The sequence below is a fragment of the Protobothrops mucrosquamatus genome, unplaced genomic scaffold, assembly GCF_001527695.2.
Source record: "Protobothrops mucrosquamatus isolate PMUCROS unplaced genomic scaffold, P.Mucros_1.0 scaffold1, whole genome shotgun sequence".
Taxonomy (NCBI): domain Eukaryota; kingdom Metazoa; phylum Chordata; class Lepidosauria; order Squamata; family Viperidae; genus Protobothrops; species Protobothrops mucrosquamatus.
Window position 1 is genome coordinate 6,011,922 of NW_015386388.1, and position 22,407 is coordinate 6,034,328.

A 22,407-nucleotide genomic window follows, 5' to 3' on the forward strand; every position below is an offset into this window, starting at 1 on the left:
CAACTCATCTGGGTCCAGGGAAGGCTTCTTGAGGAGGGGCCTCACAACGGCCTCCTTTAAGGCCGCAGGGAAGACACCCTCCTGCAAAGAAGCATTAATAATTCCCTGGAACCAGGCTCGTGTACCCTCCCGAGCTGCCAGTACCAGCCAGGAGGGACACGGATCTAATAAACATGTGGTTGCATTCAGCCTCCCCAAGGCCCTGTCCACGTCCTCGGGAGCAACAGAGTCAAACTCCTCCCACACAACCGTCTCAAGACCTGGTCCCGTCTCCTCCCCCCGTCTGCTGGGTGGTTGCAGCAGATTTTGGTCACTTCACATGACCCTGGGACACTGTGACCGTCATAAATATGAATCCGTTGCCAAGCATCTGAATGTAAATCACAAGACCCTGGAGAGGCTGCAACATTCCAGCTGATTGGTGCTTCTTCTGGGCTCAGCAGAAGCGCCAGGATCAGCGCTGAGCTCCAACTGGATCCTGGCACTGATCCTGGCGCTTCCGCTGAGCCCTGACAGCCCCGAAGAAGCGCCGATCAGCTGGAAAGCGGCACTGATCCTGGCGCTTCTGCTGAGCCCTGACAGCCCTGCAGCTCCAGCCGTCTCTCGCTCAGGCTTGTGCGGTGCTGCCACCGGTTCAGCTCATTCCCCTCCCCAGCTACCACTTTTCTAGGATGGTCGCGTACCACATGCCACATGCCAATGTACCACCGGTGGTACCCGTACCACTGGTTGAAAAGCCCTGTTCTATTCCAGCCCCCTGTCAGAGGCAAGAAAGCTTATTGTATACCGGACCAAGGGCTGTCCGTTCTGGCCAAGAGACAGGACTAGAACGAGACCCATCAACAAAGCCCCCGATTTGGTCGGTAGCATTTTAGCATCTTTCCTACTTGGGGGGGGGCAAATGTCCATTTATTTATTTATTGCTGTCCTGCCTTGATTACTTTGCAAATAATTCAAGATGGAAAAGATACCCAATAGATCTTCCCCCTCCTGTTTTCCTGAACAACAACCTTATGAGGTAGGTTGGCCGGAGAGAGAGAGACGGGGGGGGGGGAGGGGGATTGGCCCAAAATCATCCAGCTGGGTTTAAAGGCGAAGGCATTAGTAGAATTCACCATCTCCTGGTGACTGGCCCAAAGTCACCCAGCCATCTTTTGCGCATAAGGTGGGATTAGAACTCAGAGCCTCCTGGGGACTGGCCCAAAGTCGCCCAGCCAGCTTTCGTGTCCTAAATAGCACTATAACTCACGGTCTCTGGGTGATGGGTCCAAAGTCACTCAGCCAGGTTTTGTGACTTAGACGGGACTAGAACTCACAGTCTCCGGGTGATTGGCCCAAAGTCACTCAGCCAACTTTTGTGCCTTAGATGGGACTAGAACTCACAGTCTCCGGGTGATTGGCCCACTCAGCCAACTTTTGTTCCATAGACGACACTAGAACTCAGTCTCCCTGTGATTGGCCCACTCAGCCAACTTTTGTNTAGCCTGACTCCCTCTTCTTTGTGGCAGCCCCTGAGATATTGGAACACTGCTATCATGTCCCCCCTCGTCCTTCTCTTCATTAAACTAGACATACCCAATTCCAGCAACCGTTCCTTATATGTTTTAGCCTCCAGTCCCCTAATCATCTTTGTTGCTCTTCTCTGTACTCTTTCTAGAGTCTCAACATCTTTTTTACATCCCGGTGATCAAAACTGGATGCAGTATTCCAAGTGTGGCCTTACCAAGTCATTGTAAAGTGGTATTAATACTTCACGTGATCTTGATTCTATTCCTCTGTTAATGCAGCCTAGCACTGTGTTGGCTTTTTGGGCAGCTGCAGCACACTGCTGGCTCATATTTAAATGATTGTCCACTAGGACTCCGAGATCCCTCTCACAGTTATTACTATTGAGCAAGGTACCCTCTATACTATACCTGTACATTTGGTTTTTCTTGCCTAAATGTAGAACCTTACTTTTTTCACCATTTAATTTCATTTTGTTAGATAGTACCCAGTGTTCAAGTCTGTCCAGATCCTCCTGTTGGCACAGAATTCACCATGTAATTTTTTAAATAATATTTTATTAAAAGTGTCAATTATAATAATAAAAGATAATAATAAACTAAAAAGAAAAGATAATTAAAAATGCAAGACAGAAAAAAGAAAGAAAAAAATTAAGATATTTATTTTTCTAAATATTCTAGATATTAAATTATTTCCTACCCTCATCATAAATATAACTAGTTTCAGTATCTCCTCACTTCCTCTTAGTTAACAAATTAAAACTCTTCATCCCATAACTCAACTCCAATAAACAACATGTTTTCCAATCCAGGTTTCAGCCGAAAGTCCAAACAAGTTCCCCCTGTTATTCTATGATTCTATGAGTCTATAAAACAATCTTGCTGTTTAATCGTGTCTCCCAACATCAAAATAACTTTTCTTTCCCATAAAAATGCATTTATTCTTTAAAATTAATTTCAAAGTCTTAATATTCAAAATGAAATATTCAAAAAGTATCTGAGCCCTTAATCCATTTAAATATTTAAATATATATTTAAATATTTCTATAGCAACACCTTGTCTTGATTTTTGCTACATAGTCTGAATTCTTAAAATTTATAAAGATACAGTTTCATTTTCTTATATTAAAGATTAAAAGCACTTATCTGGTGTTTACAGTCATTTTAAAGTGTCTAATTTCTTTATTCTTATTCTTTATTTATTGACCAAATGTGGTTGGACACACAAGGAATTTGTCTGTAGTGCATAAGGTCTCAGTGTACATACAAGCAACAGGTGATAAATCATGATCATAATCAACATAAAAATACATTCGTCATAATCACGGATGCAACACTTAATGATAGTCATAGGATACTAAATAAGCAAACAACATAAATCATACTAAGATACCAAATAAAACAATTAATATAAATTGTAAGATACAAGCAACAAAGTTATAATCCTAAGAAGATAAGGAGATAGGTAATAGGAAAGATGAGGAGAATAATAGTAATACAGCCTTACTAGGTAGTTTGACAGGAATTATTTGTTTACCAGAGTGACGTCATGGGCAAAAAACCGTCCTTGTGTCTAGTTGTTCTGACGTGCAATGCCCTATAGTGTCATCTTGAGGGAAGAAATTGAAACAATTTATGTCCAGGATGTGAGGAGTCTGTAGATATTTTCACAGCCCTCTTTCTGGCTCGTGCAGTCCTCAATGGAAGATAGGCTGGTAGCAATGGTTTTTTCTGCAGTTCTAACTATCTCATGGCGCAGATGGCTAGATTCTGTGCAGCAGCATTGGGGATTCGCCAGAAAAATAAACAATCATTTTAGATCTTTTTAATAATCTTTTATAATTGATTTTATTACGTGTTTTATCAGTTTTAGACTATACTCAATGTATTTTTGTTGTCAGGTCAGTATGATTCAGTTTTTCTGAAGTTAGCTTGTTTTTGATATACTGTCTGTAAAACTAGGCAGACCTTGGTCGCCCATTGATTGCATCATTGATTGTGATGTATTGCTATGTCCACTTGTGATGGTTCTGTTTAGTTTTGTTTTATTTGGATGTTTGATTTATGTGTGGCCTTTGACTGTAATAAATTGATTGATTGAAAAGATTGAGTTCTAACTATCCGTTGAAATCTGTCTTGTTTGGTTGCAGTGCCAAACTAGATAGTTATAGAGGTGCAAATGACAGACTCAATAATTCCATCAGCAGCTCTTTGGGCAATCTGAGCTTTCTGAGTTGGCGCAGGAAGAACATTCTTTGTTGTCCTTTTTTGATGACATTTTTGGTGTTAGGTGTCCATTTTAAATCTTAAGATATCATATAACCTAGAAACTTGAAGGTCTCTATTGTTGATACTGTGTTGTCTAATATTGTAAGGAGTAGAACAGGAAGGCTTCTAAAATCTACTATCATTTCTACTGTTTTGAGTGTGTTCAGTTCAAGATTGTTCTGGCTGCACCACAAGGCTAGTTGTTCAACTTCCTCTCTGTATGCAGATTCGTTATTGTCTTGAATGACACCACCCATCACTGTTGTATCATCTGCAAACTTCAATACTTTAACAGAGGGATTCTTTGAGATTCAGTCATTGGTCTATAGAAAGAAGAGAGCATATAGACCTGGGGAGGGCCCTGTGTTAATTGTACAGGATCTGATATGATTTTGCCTAGCTTCACCTGCTACTTTCTGCTTTTAGACAGCTTATGATCCACTTACAAGTGTGGTCAGACACGGCAAGCTGAATTAATTTAATTAGAAGAATGTCTGGAATGATGCTATTGAATACTGAGCTGAAGTCTACAAAAAGGATCTTCCATAGGTCCTTGGAGGTTCAGGATGTTGTAGCATGTAGTGCAGAACCATATTAACAGCATCATCTGCCGATCTCTTTGCTCAGTAGGCAAATTGCAAGGGGTCTAACAGTGGATCTGCAATGGTTTTCAGGTGGGCCAGCACTAGCCTTTCAAAGGTTGTCATAACTATAGATGTCAGAGCAACTGGTCTATAGTCATTCAGCTCCTTGATGGAGGGTTTCTTCGGCACTGGGATGATAGTAGAATGTTTGCGGGTGAAGATGTTTGATCAGTTGGTCAGCACAAGCTTTCAAGCAAGAAGGAATTACCTTGTTTGGGCCTGGTGCTTTTCCAGGCTTTTGTCTGTGAAATAGACCTTGCACATCATTTTCTGTGATCACTAGAGGTGGGGGGCCCAAAGGGATGGTGTCAGTTATAGGAGCTTGGCTGTTGTTAGTGTATCAGAGATGGAGATGGTGGTGATAAGTGACAGTGGTTTTTTCACAAACCTACAGTAAAACATGTTCAGGGATCATTCAAGTCTTATTGGCTTTTAAGACCCCGGGAGCCATAGCAATCAGTAGAACAGCTTTTTAAAGAGCTTCCATTAAACAGAGCATTATGTTCTACAAAATCCTAAAAGTCTTTGTCTTGTTGAAAAAATCAGACCTTATTTGATACTTCAGCATTGGGGTTTGTTTGTTTTTTTTAAGATAAAAGGTGGTTTCTTCAGAGATCATACCCAAATCTAATAACTAAACTCTCTATGTTTAGTTTAATCCATGGCACACAAGTTCCAGTGGGTCTTCATTTAACTTTGCAACCCTAAAACACTCTTATGCTATCACACCAGGTTCAGTATTAAAAGCTAGTTCACATGTGGCCTCTTGTATTGGCTATAAGTCGCTCTCATTATGACCAGGCAGCTCGTGGACTCACTATTCCAACTGCTAGAGAAAAGCTCTGTGGGAAAAAAAAATGTATTTCCTATTTCTCTTTTTCTCCCAAGCTGAAAATCCTATTTGAAAATTACATCTCATTATATCACAATAAGCAGTTCTTCATAACTGAATAGCATTTGAAAATCTTTGTGCCTGTTGTGTGTATGTGGGCTTTCAGGAGATTAGCAACTGTTTTAATTTTTAATTTGTGCTGCTCTCTGATATTATTAAGAAACTTTAAAACTCAAGGGCCTAAAGATGATTTTCTTCATGGGGGACGTGGGAATGCCTATTATTCAAAAAGTAAATTACAAATATTAAGAGATCCAGTAGGGTGAGACAGGAGGATAGAAAAAGTATAAAAAGGAAAAGAAAAAGGGAAAGATTACAAGTTTCAAAACCCATTGCATGAAACAGTATATTGTTTGGAATGAATGATTAAAACAATTTCCCCCCCCCCCAAACAGTAAATAAATTAATCAAGTGTGTCACTACTGAAATTTTATAAGGACAAAAAAAATACATGCAAAACATAAAAGAGGAAACGAGGAAGCATAAGCAAATTACACATTAGTTTTAATTCAATCATATTGCAAAGTTTTATTTCATAAAGTTCAGGTTCTAGAATCTAAGGTAGTCATTTGGGATAATCAGAATAGTCCAAATCCTTTCAAGTCTTACATTAACGCATACAAAGCTCTTCTAAAACATCCCAATCTTGCCTTTTCTGCCCCAGCAAGCTATATCTGCCTTGTTTGGCTTCTGTATTGGTGAAAGGTTGGGAACTTGAACTAGCAACCTAAGGAAACGTACATGCACATATGCACATCTGTGCGCTTGTACACATATGTGGGTATTCTTCCTGGATGTCCCAACACAATTTGAGGGAGATGGGTTTAGGGAAGGGGAACCAATTGATTTTCAGTATAAACAAATATTATGAAGAAGGTTCACAACTCTCTTCAAATATAGAAAGAAACTGGAAATTCTGCAGATGTTCTCCCATCCCAAATGGGAAGCAGTATGGAACTCCAGACCAATCACACCAGAAACAAATACTAGAAACATAGCCTGCAGAACAATCATCCTTTATTCCCACCCATAAAGCTGCAACACAAATCAGTGTTCTGACTCTGTAGCCAAGTGTCACTTATTTTGAAGAGAGAAAGCTCCAAATTCAACCCCTAACATCTCCAAATAGAATTGTAAAAGTCTCTCCCTCTAAAAATCTGAATACCAGGAGAGCCAGATAAATTAGATCAGACATTTACAAGAAAGCTTCCTATGTAGTTCCTTTTTAACTAATTACAGTACAGAATATATGTGATATAATACAGGTTTTAAATCACTTTTTTAACCAGAACATACAGGCATAAGGTAGATTTGCTTCTCAGATTTTAAAAGTTCAAACAAGAATTTAAATACCATATGCTCATTGATTGATCTTTGTGAGAGTTGCTCCATTACTCTCATGCTAAATTCTATATCCCTACATTGAGACAAGAGTAAGAATAGCTTTATTGAACCAATCTCACCTTTTTCAGTACTAGCTAGCGCTAGCCTTAAACTCTAGGGACACTCACAAGCAGAGCATAATAGAGACATGATTGCTCCTAACATGGGAACTAGACAGCACTTTCCCTGAGCAGTTGTGCCTCACTCCAGAAATTGTTAGAGAAAAATGGAAACTGTCTGTTTACATCCAAAACCAAACAAAGGGACAGGCAAACATACCAGCAAGTGTTAATACCGCTTCTTGAAAAACAGGAAACTAATCATCCACAGATTTCACAAGAATACATAATTAATTGGTTTTAATGGGAGATTACAACCTGTCAATATGCAACAAAAATTTCATAGAGCTAAAGGTGGCTCTGTAAGCTCCATGTGTGCTCATACTTGCAAAGAAAATTCACATTGATTCACAAATATTATGAGTTATTATATGCTGCAAGCAGCTGTTTAAAATCCCTAATCATACCAATTATGCTTCAGGGCTGCAAATCATTAGTTCAATCTATTCCTCTGAACCTAAATAAAGCTATTGAAATGGTAAGTTTGAAACCCAATGATGACATACATAAAGATTACTGGTATTATTTATGTTTGGTTGCACAGTCAGCCAGATATTTAGACTAAATTTGGCATTTTATCCACCTATCCAGTCCTTCCTAAGGAACTGGGATAAGCAGAAGTTGTTGTTTGATGGTGTTAAAGTTATGGCTGCAGAATATAAGCTATTCTAAATAAAGCTGCCTTTGGCAATTGACTGATGGTAATTTTGTCAATGCCAATGGCATTCAAGTGATGCTCCAATTGTTTAGGAACTGCACCCAAGGGCCTTTTATTATTGGTACTTTCTTTGCTGCATTTTGCCACAGTCATTCTACTTCTATTTGTAAGTCTTTGTATTTTGTAATTTTCTCCAGCTGTTTCTCTTCTATTCTGCTGTGACCAGATACCACTATATCTACTATCCAGACTTTTTTGTCTTTCTTATCAACAATTGTTATGTGGTAGATCCCAGATCACCTTAATTTCTTCATTTTTCTATCACTCTGTCTATTTCACCAGTTCTTGCTTGTAAGCAAATGGTATTTCGTGCAGATATTCTAATGTACATTGTTGCATCGTTAGTAGTTAGACTATGCAACAGCTAACTAGGTAGTCTCCTATTTCTTCAACATCTTTGCAGATGAGGCATTGACTATATCACCATCAGTCAATTGCAAAGGATAGCTTTACTTGGAACAGCTTACATCCTGCCAAGATATTTTTAACCCCGGCAAACAACATCTGCTTCAATAGGTGGATAAAAATGCCAAATACAATCTAAACATCTGGCTGACTGTGCAACCCATCATAATAATAAAACAATCATTTGTCAATTAAGAATTATTTATTATTATTTCTTTTTATTCTACTAATCCTGTTCCTTCCTAATAATTCATGGCGGGGGGACAGGGAGAGAGAGAGAGAAGGGTCACAAATTATTATCTATTATAGTGGTTAAAACTATAATTTGGGATCAGAAAATCAAAAGGACTTAATATAATATGTCACAGGCTCTCATCCATTAACATTAAAATGTTTTTTTCCTAAAAATTTACCAGAAATTTAGATCCATTTGAATTTTTTGCAAGATTATCAAATGCATTTATTTTTTTAAGTTTTCTCAGTTTTTAAACACAAGTTCTTCTGCCATATACTTTTTAAAGTATATTTTCATGATGTGTTCTTTTAAAAGAATGTAAATAGCTCCTATATATGTATGTATGTAAAACATGTAAAAATACATTTTAGCACATATTCTAAAATGTGTTTCTTTTTTGGGATGCATTTTTGAAAATTAGTAATTTTTAAACAGAGATTTCAACATGCATCTGATATGAAAATGTAACAATGCTCTCTTTCCACGATTGAAATATCTGACAAGAGCAGACTCCTTTTCATTGGCAGACCCCTAGTACTCCCATAATAAGACCAGGGGTATTCACTTTCATTTTCCATTAAGCGTTTCATCCAAACTATAAACTGTAATTAATGTTTAGGGTTTTATTGAAAAGCTTAACTTTATAACTTTTCACTTGAAATTGGCTCTTTTCAACCAAACCATAGTTAAGATTAGAGGCATCATTGATTTTGATGATGTAATAACCTGTAGTTAAACTACATGCAAAAGTTTCCAACCTTTTGATTTTTTTAGGGAAGTATTCAAATTCAGACCTGAAGAGTGTGTTTTTTAACCCAGCATCCCTGGGCTGGCTGCTGAACCAAAGTTTAGTAAAGAGAAAACAAAATTAGAAGTGTTCTCTTTGTGTCTAGGAAAAAGCAGAACCACTTCTTTTGACAACCTGAGGGAAAGTGGACAAATATTTCACCATGCTGCAAATTAACACAGAAATTTCCATCTGATTATGTAGAGTAAGAAAATAACACATACACTTTACTTGTAATTAACTCTGGAGATTCCAAAGGTGTCCCATTAATCACGCCTCTTGCCATGCTTTGCTTCACAACCAAATAATGAGAAAACACTGCAGACTCTTCCCAACACCTCCCTCACCTCACCTCCTCTCCCACAATCTGAACCTCTCTTCTAGTGATACAAAGCATTCAATTGCAGTGATTATTTCCTTGCTCATGTTATCTTAGATGAAATGGCTATACTTTCTTTGTTTAGTCCTTTAATTGGGATAACTGAATCATGAGTGCAGCTTTAGTGCAACGTGCAACTTTGATAAGTTTTCCACTTAGAATAAAATAAAGGAATGTATGCCGATCACATACAGCCAGAAAAAAAAATCGGTTGAAAGAAAACAATCCAAAAGTGGAATTAGAGTATTCAGATGTTACCTACCCACCCAGCAATGTTACAGCATAGAACTGTTTGTATTCCAAAATTCAGCAAATTCCCTGATGTCAAACATGGAATTCTGCAAATTGCATCAATCATATATGTTAACTAAATGTGCGTGTTCTCTTTCAGATGTGTACAATTTATCCTACTGCTCCTAATTATGGGTAGTGGCAAGGAGCAGTAGATGGAGTGCTGAAGTCCCCCACCAGTAGCAATATTGTAGAGCATGTCTCAAAGCTCCTGAGATTTCACCTGCATCACAAACTTCCATGAAAATATTTGCAATCTTAAATCTAGAAAACAGTTTTCTATTTCTTTCTGCTTCTGTAGGATATCAATTTGCCTGCTGCCCCATCAAGATTACACTGTCTAACCAGAAAAAAATATAATAGATAGGGAAAACAGATATAGCTACAAGAGCTTCTGGTCGTTCCTGTGATCCTAAACTTTTTAATCCCTCATTTGCACTAGAATCTCAGACAGAATTAAGTATTAACACCATCCCAAGTTTCCATTCTTCCCAAAATATTTAACATGGTCTAATTTTTGGTACTGCAAGGACTAAGATGACTTCGAGCTACGTGCCTTTCAGAGTCTCACATCACAACATGTTCTGCCTAGCCATCTTTTTTTATACTCTTACTTTGTCCTTTTCCCTCTAGCACCCTTTCCTTCTCTCCCCATTCTTTTCTATTGGATTTGTTGCCTGGCAATGTGGACTGGGGGACAGTGAATACATGCAAGGAAAGCAACATGGACATGTGGCAACTGCTTTTGAGAGCCCTTAATATAGTGGTCCACTTTAGTAGCTTATTCCTAATAAACTTTTTTAAGCTATCCATCAAAGGAAAAACCCTGTCTAAATTAAATCAAAGATAAAGGGTTTTAACAGTTAACAGTTAACAACTAAATTACAAGGTAGCTTGTAAAATTATTTTGAATAGCAGTCAAAATTTAAAAAGTTGTCTTTGAGAAACCAAGAAATCAAATGCTAGTAATGAAAAATGAGCTGAAACACAGCAAAGAAGCAAAGAAATTTAAGCTGGTAAAAAGAGTGGGAATCCAGGACAACTCTTGCAGCCAGCTGGGGGTGGCCAGCTGAGGGCAGCCCTCCTCACCATTGACACATTACCTCTATCAACTCACTGCCACAATATTGTTGCAGGACAATTCAACATGGGGACAACTCACCGCAGGTGCCCAGATGGAGAGCTGGGCAGGCAAGCGAATGAGCCAGTGGGCAGAGTACACAGCAGCAGCAGCAGCAGCAGCAGCGGCTAGGGGCTTCCCATTTTCACATCCTCTGCCACCACTACTATTGCTACCATTATATCTGTGCCGAGCTCCAGGCTGTTCGGAGCTTGGACCATTCAGCAGCAGTGGCAGTGGGGTGGTAGGCAGGGTGGAGGTGGTGCCCATTGGCTTCTCATTTTCACATCCCCAGTGGGAAGCTCCCAGTCACTATCCCCTCCCAGCCGCTGCCGAACCACATACTAAGACAGTGATGGGATTCAAATATGTGAATAATCGGTTCTCTGTGTTGATGCCACTTCCAGAAGTCCATTCTGGGCCTGGGCAACAAAAAATTAGCTACCGGTTCTGCCGAAGTGGTGAGAACTGGCTGAATCCCACCACTGTACTAAGAGCTTGTCAACAAAATTACTTTGCAAAGAAAACTATCTAGTCTTTTTTACAATCTAGTCTCTATCTAGTCTCTATCTTGCTCATAGCTGGAAAATGGAAAGATAGTTGATATACGATCATACCCCACAAAGCCTGAAGCATCTCTTCAAATCAGCAGAGTTTTGACTCCTTTCAAGCCTGAATTCAATGCTTTTTATACGCTGGGGAAAACAAATTACAACCACATGGCATCCCCATTGCACACAAACAAACTAAAGCCTTCCAAGATATCCTAAGTAAACTAAAAGATCCATCAGCCCAGAAAAAGAAACAGGAGTTATCTACAAATGTACAGTGCAATGACTGTAACAGCTATTACGTAGGACAAACAGGCAGAAGACTAACAAAACGCATCCATGAACAGCAGTTAGAAGAAATGATGAGAACTCTTTTAATTTCACAATATATGGACAGACTTAACCATAGTTTCAACTGAGAAACTGTTATTATCCTAGACCAAGTCAAATCCAAAAATGCTAGAAATTTCTAGAAGCCCAGACTCTGACAAACTGGCCATCTATAGACACATAGATATAAACAATATTTATATACTATGCAAAAGAGACAATCAACAAGTCAAAAAGGGAACAAAAAGACCAAAATACTTCCTCATCAGCAATCAACAGAACTGTTGATGAGCTCCTTTACTACAGTACTTTGCTACCCAGAATCAAGAAGTAAATAATATTCTAATGAAGGAACTACCAACAGCCCAACCAAAGAATCTCCAAAACCACTCCCAGCAACAGTGACAGGGCAAGCCACAACAGTATAACTGAGAGAAACCCCACTCCATACCAACACTGATGTGTTTGGGTAATGAAATGTCTGCAAGAAAATGATCAAACTCAGAGAGTACCAAGGGCCCCCCATTAAAATGCTGAGCTACAAATATTCTCCTTTATTATAAAGAAGTTTTATTTTCTCATTTTTTAATAGTTTAAGGCCTGCATCTTAAATATATTTATTTCATACTAGCTACACCCAGCCACGCATTGCTGTGGCTCAGTCTGGTTAAATGGAAAAGAAAAGAGAAAGCGCATGTTTGTGTCACAGGTGTGACATCTATATAATAGTAGGTATATAAAAACATGCGCATATTTGAATGCAACGTTGTGTCAAAATTTCAAAGCAATTGGTAAAGAACTTTCAGAGATTTAAGATTTTGAACAAACGAACATTTTCATTTTTATTTATATAGGTTACATGCAAATTTAATTAAGAATGCATTGATATTACATAGCCTTGTAATGAAAGATTTGCAAGAAAACAATCAAACTAGTGAACACCAGGAACTTAACAACCCTGAGCTACATATATTTTCTACTATTGGTGACAGGACTTATTTCTGAATATTTATTCTTAGCACTGCAATGTTAAGGGCTCTTAATAGTTACTATTTTAAATGAATGCTTATGTTTCAGCAGAAAAGAAAAAGGCTGTAACAATCTTTTTGAAATCTTTTCAAACATTGTGTTGTCAAGTCTTGCCATATTTTTTTTCTCTTGCATTTTTCAATCATTTTTTAACAGTTTGTTTTTAAATATTTCCGGAATCTTCACAACTTTGTATGAATGAAGGAAAACAATATTTTCTACTTCACCTTTCACCTTCAGAGTGCTAAAAGGTTATTGAAAAGCAAGAATCACTGAGTTGGAAAGAAATCACTGATAGAACTGTTCCTGGATCATTCTTAAGAAGCATCTCCCCCACCCCACCCCGCACACAACTGTCATTAGAGTCCTTGGCTAAGAAAAGAATTGAAGCAGTTGAATGTTAATACAATTTTGCTGATGATGGGGCTGGGAGTCATTGTCAATAAATGTGGGAAACCATATTTTTTTAAACAGGAAGCACTAAACAAGCATGTGGATAAAACTTGCAATGAAAAGATGAAAATCAATGGTAGAAAGTTTTATATTCTACACTCCAAGGCTAATAAAAGCCATAACAACTAGGATGTTGAAGGAGTCAAAATGTAAGTCATCAGAAGAATGGTTGAAATCAAACAAATACAATTTAAAGAGCTATCACAGGCAATACTTGGTATAACCTCCCATCTCTCTTTCCAATGGAACAAATGAACAAAGCTAACAGAGCATTAATACAGTTAAAATAGTGCTTTTAAAATGAATTATATTTTATATTGTGGTGAATACAATAATCTTGCACTATTGACAATGGAGCCTTTTGTCATGATCAGTTGAGTTGTACTGATGGACTTGGCAAGACAGAAGATGCTAGGCTGCCAATGACTGAACTGTTCAAGCAGAGGTTAAATGAACTGATGAAAGCAAGGAGCATGCAAATTAAAGGGAGCAGAAAGCTTGGGTTTAAGAAAGCAATTAACAAAGAAACTGTGCAGGAAGGGGGAGACAATCTAAGCAGAAAATGAAGGAGTGATTCATGTGAATCCCATACAAAAGCAGTCTTGGTAAGGGTTAGGACAGTCTAGAAAATGGAAGAGATGAGGAACAGAGAAGAATCATAAATGATCAGAAGATTGGAGTGGTGCAACAGATGGCTTTTGCTTGTACATTTGAAGTAGTAAGACATATATTCAATATGGATATTTATTGCAAATGAGTTGTAGATGCATCATTTCCTGTTGAGTTCAAAGTTATACATAATTAGCTTCAATCATCATCATCATCATCCTTTTCCTCTATACAACATTGGATAAAATAGCCAACTTCTATGAAAAAGAATGGATAAGATTCTCAAAAGTAGTGGGGGAAACATCACTTTATAGGACTCTGGAATAGCAGTTCTTGAGAAATGGACATTTTTTTAAATTTAATTGGGAAACAGCTCAAATAAGTCATTAGGTGATTTAACATTATTTTTCACCGATTAAACACATTAATCACATCATATATATTAACCAGCTCATCAATGCAAGAAAATTTTTGTCACAATTACTTAATAATTATTTGTTAATTGTCACAAACCTACTCATAATTCAGACACCCATCTATAACAGTCTTCAATAAATTATTCTAATATATAAACAAAGTAAATGAGGTCTCATTTGGATTTACATATATTGATGTATATGGGGGCTGATCTCTAATGTACCATAAAACAGTGAAGTGATGATATGAGAGTAAGGCTAGAAAGCAGAGAGATCAATTCATGATCCCACCTTAGTCATGAAAGTCAGCTGGATGATTTTGAGGCAGTCATTCTGTCTCAGCCCAACCCACTTCACTATAAACTTGGCTTCTTTATTTATCAATTTATTATATATAATTTGCACCCACTACAATTGAATAAACTCGACAGTTTGGTTTATCAGACAAAAAAATGAAAGTAAATAGAAAGTTTAAATCTGGGCAAACTAAAGATCTAACCTTAGTATGTATTACTTGACAATTACCAAGTAGAGAGAGTGCAAGGAGAGTACAGAACCAGTCTGGGGCTCTAGTTAAAGGTGTTGGACTAGAAATTGGAACAGACTAGATAATTTTCTGCAAGACATTCTTTCTTATTCGAATCCACCATACAGGATTGTTGTTATGGAGGAAATAGGAAGAGAGGGAATTACAATATATACATTGCCCTGATTTGCAACAAATCGAGGAAAGATATAAATCTAGTAAATAAACAAATAAAATAAATTAAAGCAGGAACAAAATTATAGTTTCAGCATTGTCTCCAATGTAGTATGCAGGATATTCTATTTCTGTATATTGAGCGGTGATATATAAAACATTCTGTACATGAATTGTTCTATGCATTTAAAGCACAGCTGATTTGGTGTACTGTGCCCAGTCAGAAACATTTGTGCTTTAGATATTGCAATTTATATTCAGATTGACACAGGGCTGTTCAGTTTTTAATGTAACCAAAATGTGTTTGGTCAGCCAGTGGGGGTTAACAGTGGAAAAAGACAAGCTGAGCTTGGTGATGGTATGTGCTTGTATTATAATGATGGCAACAACCGTTGAATAGAGGCAGGGAGGGAGAGAAGGGATAGGAACCTCAGAACTTGTGCACTGAGAGATTAGTAGTAGCAGCTGGAGGCAGGAGGGGAAGCATTGGAAATCTGAGAAGGCGAATGAATCTGTAGAATATGCCATGCTGGGAGCCTTTCCTTATTGCTGAGTCCATCTCAGTAAGAAACAGGAACACAGGCTAGACTATCACTAGTAGCAACAGTTAAAAATGGCTGGGAATGGAAGGCAAAGGGAAATTCAATGGGTGTAGGTGGGTAACATGCAGACTATATGGAAAAGGGGCAAGGCAGAAGTTAGTGCATAGCAACCTTGCTCTACTTTCCCATAATATCACTCCAGAATCACTCTGGAGTTTGTTTCAGCCAAACCCCATACCACTAAAATGTTTTTTTATTTTTACAGATTTGCAAAAAAAAAATCTACTGAAATAGTTCGATAAATCTTCCAGAATGTTATTATTTGCTTCATGTTTGAAATAAAACACATTTTAGATATGATGGACTTGTACTGTCCATCACTGTTGTTGCTATTCTACTAACTCACCTCTTCATCTAGGCTTCATCTGCACCATATCCAAGACACACAGGAAGAAATGACAGGTCAAACAGAGGTTAGTGTTTCTTTACCTTGCTGCTGTCATTTCTCATTTATTAGTGAGATCAGATGAAACAAGAGCAACAACTATAAGATGAAGGTGCAATAGAGCTGGAAGAATCCAGAGATCGCAGCAGGTTGCCTACCGTGGCATATGTCTTGATAGGTGTACAATAAGTCCTTGATGCCTACCCTGGGCATGATTCAAAAGATGCCCACTACTCACTCCTAACTTGTTGACTTAGCCTATCTTTTCCCCTCTCCAGGAAGAAAAACTGGAGTTCTTCCAGTTCAGTTTGAAAGAGAGCAATATATCTGCAGAATCTGTTTGACTGGAATCTGCAGAAAGTTCACAGGAGTGTAGGAATAAGACCCATTCATATATATTGTCAGCAGTGATAGAATTGTCATACCATTCACTGTTCTGAAAATGTTAACATTTTTTTTTATATCTGCAGCAGGTGCTGACCCCATCACTTATGAATCTCAAGCTCTCTCTCCTGTTCCTTCTTTACAGTTCAGGAAAATGGGAAAGGGCTGGAAAGTGGGGGGAAACTCTATGCTGCAGTCATGCCAGAGGAAAGGAGGCTTTCCAGTTTCATATTCCTCACTGAAAGTCTGGAATCATTCATCTAAGGAAGAAAAAGAAAAAAAAGACAGCCTACCAATTTAGATTTCTCAAGAGAGCAATCTGAAAACTAGCCTTCCCTTGTTCTGCAACAATAAGGAGGCAACAATCAGGTACGACAGCAAGAGTAAATTCCAAAACAGTCTCTCTAAAGTGAACATCCAATGAAATGAAATTCCACAAAAGGGAAAGGAAAAGCTATTAACACTCTCAGAGAAGTCAGATCGATTCAATGCAAAATGGGGGGGGGGGGTTGACTAAGATCCACAGCTCCAGCTATGGCTGTTTGTCATAAAAATTCAGAACAAAAACACCTCTTCCCCATGTGAACTGGGAATCCCACTGCAATTTTACAACACAAAAACTGGAAGTTATTGCACAGCATCATCCAGTTGTTGGAAAGAGAGTTTTTTTCTTCTTCTTGCACATGTAATTAGATGCAGAAAGAACATTTGAGACTTGCACTAACTAGAATTTTAGACTTAGCTCTCCAACCCCATCATATATTTTTTTTTCCAGAGGCAGCTTAGTGGTCATATCTGAGACTTCATTGCAAATTTTGTGCCATTGAAAATTGAATTGGAATTTGATCTTAAAGAAATGAGCCACTCGCTGAATGAGATTTACTCTTACAGACTTCTTGATCATCTCTGAATAATACTGTATCTAAGGACCTTTACACTTTACATAGAATCAGAAGAAAATCTGTCCAATTCTTCCTCTTGTTTCTTTCCCAAAACTGCACCTGAAGCTATTGTTCTTTCTTAAGAGTACAAACTTTTTGCCGATAGAAAGAGGGCAATAACAGAGAAAAGAAACATCATTTTCTCATCCTATTTTTTCTGATAATAATCTTCCAAGGACTATTTTCATTGTTAAAAGGAAAAAAGAGAGCTGCTAGAGAATACAGGCATTGAACTATATTAAATGGAAAGTAGCTTAAAGGTCAAATCAGATATGACAGGAAGTACATGGACTTGCTCCATTCATGTCTAAAACAAAGGTAGTCAGGCTGTATATTTCTGAGAAAAATATGCACGCACGAAGGAAACTGAATCTTGTCTTTTCTTGTCATGTTGGGGAAGAAAACTGCTTGAAGCAAAAGTGTGTCCGTGAGTACAGGCAAAGAAAATTTTGCTTCAACTGTCTGCATATTTTTGCTACAAAGGTTAATATCACCTATTACATTTCAGATATTACTGGAATAGCCTCACGAAGGACAGATGGCCTTATCTCCTATCCTATACCATCCTTTATGGCTGGGTTCGGTTTTAAACTTTCTCAGGTTAATACTCTTGAACAGAATTGGGCTTCAACTCCAAGATACTCTGCCAGCCTGCTGCTAAAAATCCTGGCAGACCCGAGCATCTAGATCAGAGGTCCCCAATCTTTCCGTGGAGAAAGGTTTTTCTGCAGACCGGAGGGGGTGTGGTTTCATGTACTATCTGCATCCCACGGATGGGGCTTTGTTTGCACGGACCAGTTTCTGGCATGCCATGGCCCAGTGCCAGTCCACGGACCAGGGGTTGGGGACCCCTGATCTAGATAGTATCTGTTTGAGAAAGGCTATCTTACTTAAGAAGCCGGCTTCCTTGTGACCATTTATGTTCCATATGCCTGGCTTTCATTCCTGATTCCAGATCCATGGCTTACTTTCAACTTCTCATTCCATATTTTGCATAATAATACCCCATAATGAGTTAACTAGGAATTGAACTAAATGGAAACACTAATGTAACTACCAAACATGAACAGTGACTTAACTACATAAAAACATAAAAGCTCAACATGTTTATCACTCTTCCTCAGAATGGTTCTATAAAAGAGATCAGGTTACCCCCCTTTACAGATGACATATTCCAAACTTGCTCCAGGATGTTCATTATGTGAGTTCAGGACTTTGACAGAGACTTGAAGGCATTTATTTCACTCTTTTCACCACAGTGGCAAAATCAGCCCAACTTCTCACCTCAGGCAGTTCTCTAAGAAAGGTCTAGGCCAGAAAGGGTTCAACATTAGTGTGCACACAACATATATAAAACCAACATTAAACATACATTGCCCACCTGGTTGATTCTTGATAAATATGTCTCAAATAAATGTAATAAATTCCCCCCCTTTGCACAGTGGGTCTACAAATAATTATGTAGTTTCTCATCTAAACTTGCAATATATACTATATTACTATTTTTACATCACAGTTCTTTAAAAAATAACTCAAATATAGAAATCTAATATCTATCAATCAGATTGACCCCCATATCTGTTAGCTATAAAAGAAATAACTACTGTTAACTAGCGGTCCAAAGAAATAAGCTAATCTTAAAGTGCCCATTAACAGTCTACTGTCATATTAAACTTGCATAAACTCCAGGGACAGTTTCCATTCTTTTATCCAAAACATTGTCTCTAAGCCATATAGTTAATTTCGCCATCTCTACCAACTCAATCAGTTCCAGTTGACCATCTTTCATCCATTTTGTAATTTCTGTTATAATTGAATCTTTTATATTAATACCTTTTTCCATGTAATTCTGATAAGCCTCTGCTTCATAGGTTAACCTCTTTTTTGTCTTTTTCCATATTTATGCACACTTATTTTTAATCTTTGTTGCATTGTGTTTGTGATCTTTGTCTTTTTTGTTCTTGTAGTTTTTTAACATCCTATCTTTGAAATAAATAAAAAATGTACTAAGAAAAAAAAGAACATTGGTGATTAAGGCCATAACACTAAAGCAAAAAGAGGAGGTCCAACTATTTTCTATCCTATCAACCCATATTTATCCAGATACAGCCAGAATTTTACAAACACAGTCAGTCCTAGAAAATAACTATCAGTTCCAGGAAGCCATCAGTCATGGCTCTTTCTGGACACTGTCTTTCTGGTTCTTGAAAAGAGCAACATTGATAACAAGTATTCTTTGTGCTGAAAGGCATTTTTCAAATGGAAGAAAAGGGAGTTGAACTTCAGAACAGCAGATGATGGCAGGGGAGAAACTAATATTCTTGCCAGTCTGGCTTCTGTCAAGATCCTACAATATCACAACCCTGAGGCGTAAGGGTTACTGCCAAAGTGAGAATTATGACTCCCCACTGTAGAGGAAATAGTGTAGAATTAACAAGCAGGTGAGAAGAAATTACATCATTATTTGCTGACCTTGTGAGCACAGGTTTGTCTGTTTAAACTTTCCACAATCTGGATTTAGCCACAAAGATCACAGCCTCAGTGAGACCTGTGAATTGAATGGAAGTGTCAGGTAGTATGTGACTTAGAATGTCACTGGGCACCGGTGGCTTCAAGGTTTATCTTTGGTTGCAAGACTGAGTAGGTCTGTCTTCCTGTTTTCAATACTGAAAAAACATATCTTACAAGAAAAAAAGGGGACTGCAAAACAAGAAAAGCCTCTATACACAGATTACAGAACCACCACAGCCAACCAAGGATTAGGAATTTCAAGGATGGATTATATGATTCCCAACGCTAAACATTTTTCATGTCCATAGCTGATTAGCTATGTGCCAGGAACATGTTGTCTTAAACTTTTGCATTATCAAATTGCTTTCAAACCTAGGGATCTCTTGGCACATATACTGTCATCTGACTTTTAAACAAAGATATTGGATAAATCAGAGCCAGTTTAGTATAGTGGTTAAGGCATCAGGCTAGAGACTGGAAAACTGTGAATTCTAGTCCCACTTTAGGAATAAAGTCAGCAGGGTAACTGGGGCATTCTCTCTTGGCCCTAGGAAGGAAGCAAAGGCAAACCATTTCCACAAGACCTGGCCAAGAAAACTGCAGGGACTTAGTTCAGATTGTTGCCAGGAGGCAAAAACTGACTCCAAAGGTGTGTGTGTGTGTGTGTGTGTGTGTGTGTATGTGTATATATATATATATATATATATATATATATATATATATATATATATATATATATATATATATTAAAATCAGTGAGCAGACATATAAAAACAATACATACATACATACATACATACATACATACATACATACATACATACATACCCTATTAGTTTCAGCCACAATAATCAGATACTTCTACTTTATAGAATAGAAAATCTGTTATATTCAGCCTATTCCTATTCAGCCATAAAGAGCAGCAAAGCATCGTCATCAGCCATTCAGTTGTGTCTGACCCTCGGCCACTCCATGGATCTACACTCTCCATGCCCCTCTGTCTCGCATCACCTCCTTCAGATGCACAATAGTCATCCCAGTGTCAACCTTTGTAGTTTTCAGCCAACAGGCGCTAGGGCAGCCCCTTGTCCTTTTTCCACTGATCACTCCCAGAATGATTAACTTTTCAAGTGAGTCAGCTCTTATAATATGACCAAAATAGGACAGCCTATGTTGAGTGACCTTGGCTTCAAGTGATATTTTTGGGTGAGGTTCAGTCTAGGACTTAGTTATTTTTTCAGTCCATGGGATACATAATAGTTATCTCCAGCACCATAGTTCAAAGGCGTCCATCCTTCTCCTACCTGCCTTTTTCAGAGTCCAAGTTTCACAAGTCATAAATAGTAATTGGAAAAATTATTGTGTTAACTATAACACAATAGGGCTGATGTGTTTACTCTTCCAAATGTTTTTCATGCCAGACATGTGACATACACCTTCTGAATTCAGGGCTGCAGTCACCACTTTGGACGGTTAGAGCCCAGGAAGATGAATTCCTTTATTGTTTTGACAGTCTCATTGTTGATCTGTACTCTGACCTATGTGTTCTCTGCAGTTGTCATTATCTTTGTTTTCTTGATGTTAAGGTACAATCCAAATTTTTACTTTCATCTTTGATTCTCAGGATTAGCTACTCCAGTTCCTCCTTGCATTCCAAGAGCAATGAAGTATCATCTCCATATCAGAGGTTGTTAATATTCCTATCACCTACTTTAATACCAATAGTAAGATTCCTCCAAAAGTGCATTTCTCATAACTATTTCAATGTATACATTGAATAGTATAAGTGACAGGATGTGATCTTCCTGGATGCTTTTTCCAATTCTGAACCATTTTGTGTCTCCATATATCATTCTTACAGTGGCTGCCTGACCAGAGTACAATGACTGAATGAGATGGATGTAGTATGGTGATATTTCCAGTTCTTTGGGGAAGTTCCAGGGTTTGTCATGGTCAACACGGTTGAAGGCTTTTGTGTAGGTCAATGAAACACATGTAGAAGTCATTTTGGTATTCCTTTGCTTTTTTCATCATCCAACATAGATTGGCAATATGATCACCCATTCCTCTTCCTTTCCAAAATCCTCTTTGTACATCAGGCAATTCTCTGTTGGCAGTTCAATTCAAATGTTGCTGAATTATCTTCAAGAGATTTTTACTCATGTTTGGTATCAAGGCTATGGTTTGGTAGTAAGAAGAGTCTTACATCACGTTTCTTAGATATTGGAATAAATATTAACCTTTTCCGTTCTTTTGGCCACTGACCAGACTTCAATACACTTTGGCAAAGTGCTATCAGTACTTGTGTTGGCAGTGGTCTCAGCAACTCTGCAGGATTTCCATCAATTCCTGAGATTTTTTGCTTAGGCAACTGGTTGAGTGCCCACCCTCCTTCCTCCTCCAGGGTAGCTGGTTCCATTTCTGATAGGTCAGTTTCTCCTGCAGCACAAGCAAAGCCACAGTAACTTTAATATTTATAATGGTTCTGTATTGGTGAGAACTCCTGGGGCAGCATATGCATCTATTACACAGGATTATATTTGAGGAATATATTCTGTGGTATATCTGTGTGAACTCAACTGATTCTTCCAAAGAGCTCTGGCACTGGAGTAAATCAAAGTAGTACAATGTCCCATTCACAAAATCAAACACCTACATAATAATTGTTTTTATATGTGATGGCTTCTGATATTCTTTAAACTACTCTTATTTATGCTCTGAATATTGTCCAGAAATGTACTGTAATAAAA

General features: G+C 37.9%; 1 protein-coding gene and 1 pseudogene across 1 annotated transcript in view; both read right to left on the reverse strand.

Moving 5' to 3' along the window:
* LOC107303006 overlaps positions 1 to 21,663 on the reverse strand; it is a 55,529-nt pseudogene extending 33,866 nt beyond the window's left edge.
* Positions 1 to 22,407, reverse strand: part of ASIC2 (acid sensing ion channel subunit 2) — a 187,221-nt gene that overhangs the window by 159,179 nt on the left and 5,635 nt on the right. The window lies entirely within an intron of this gene.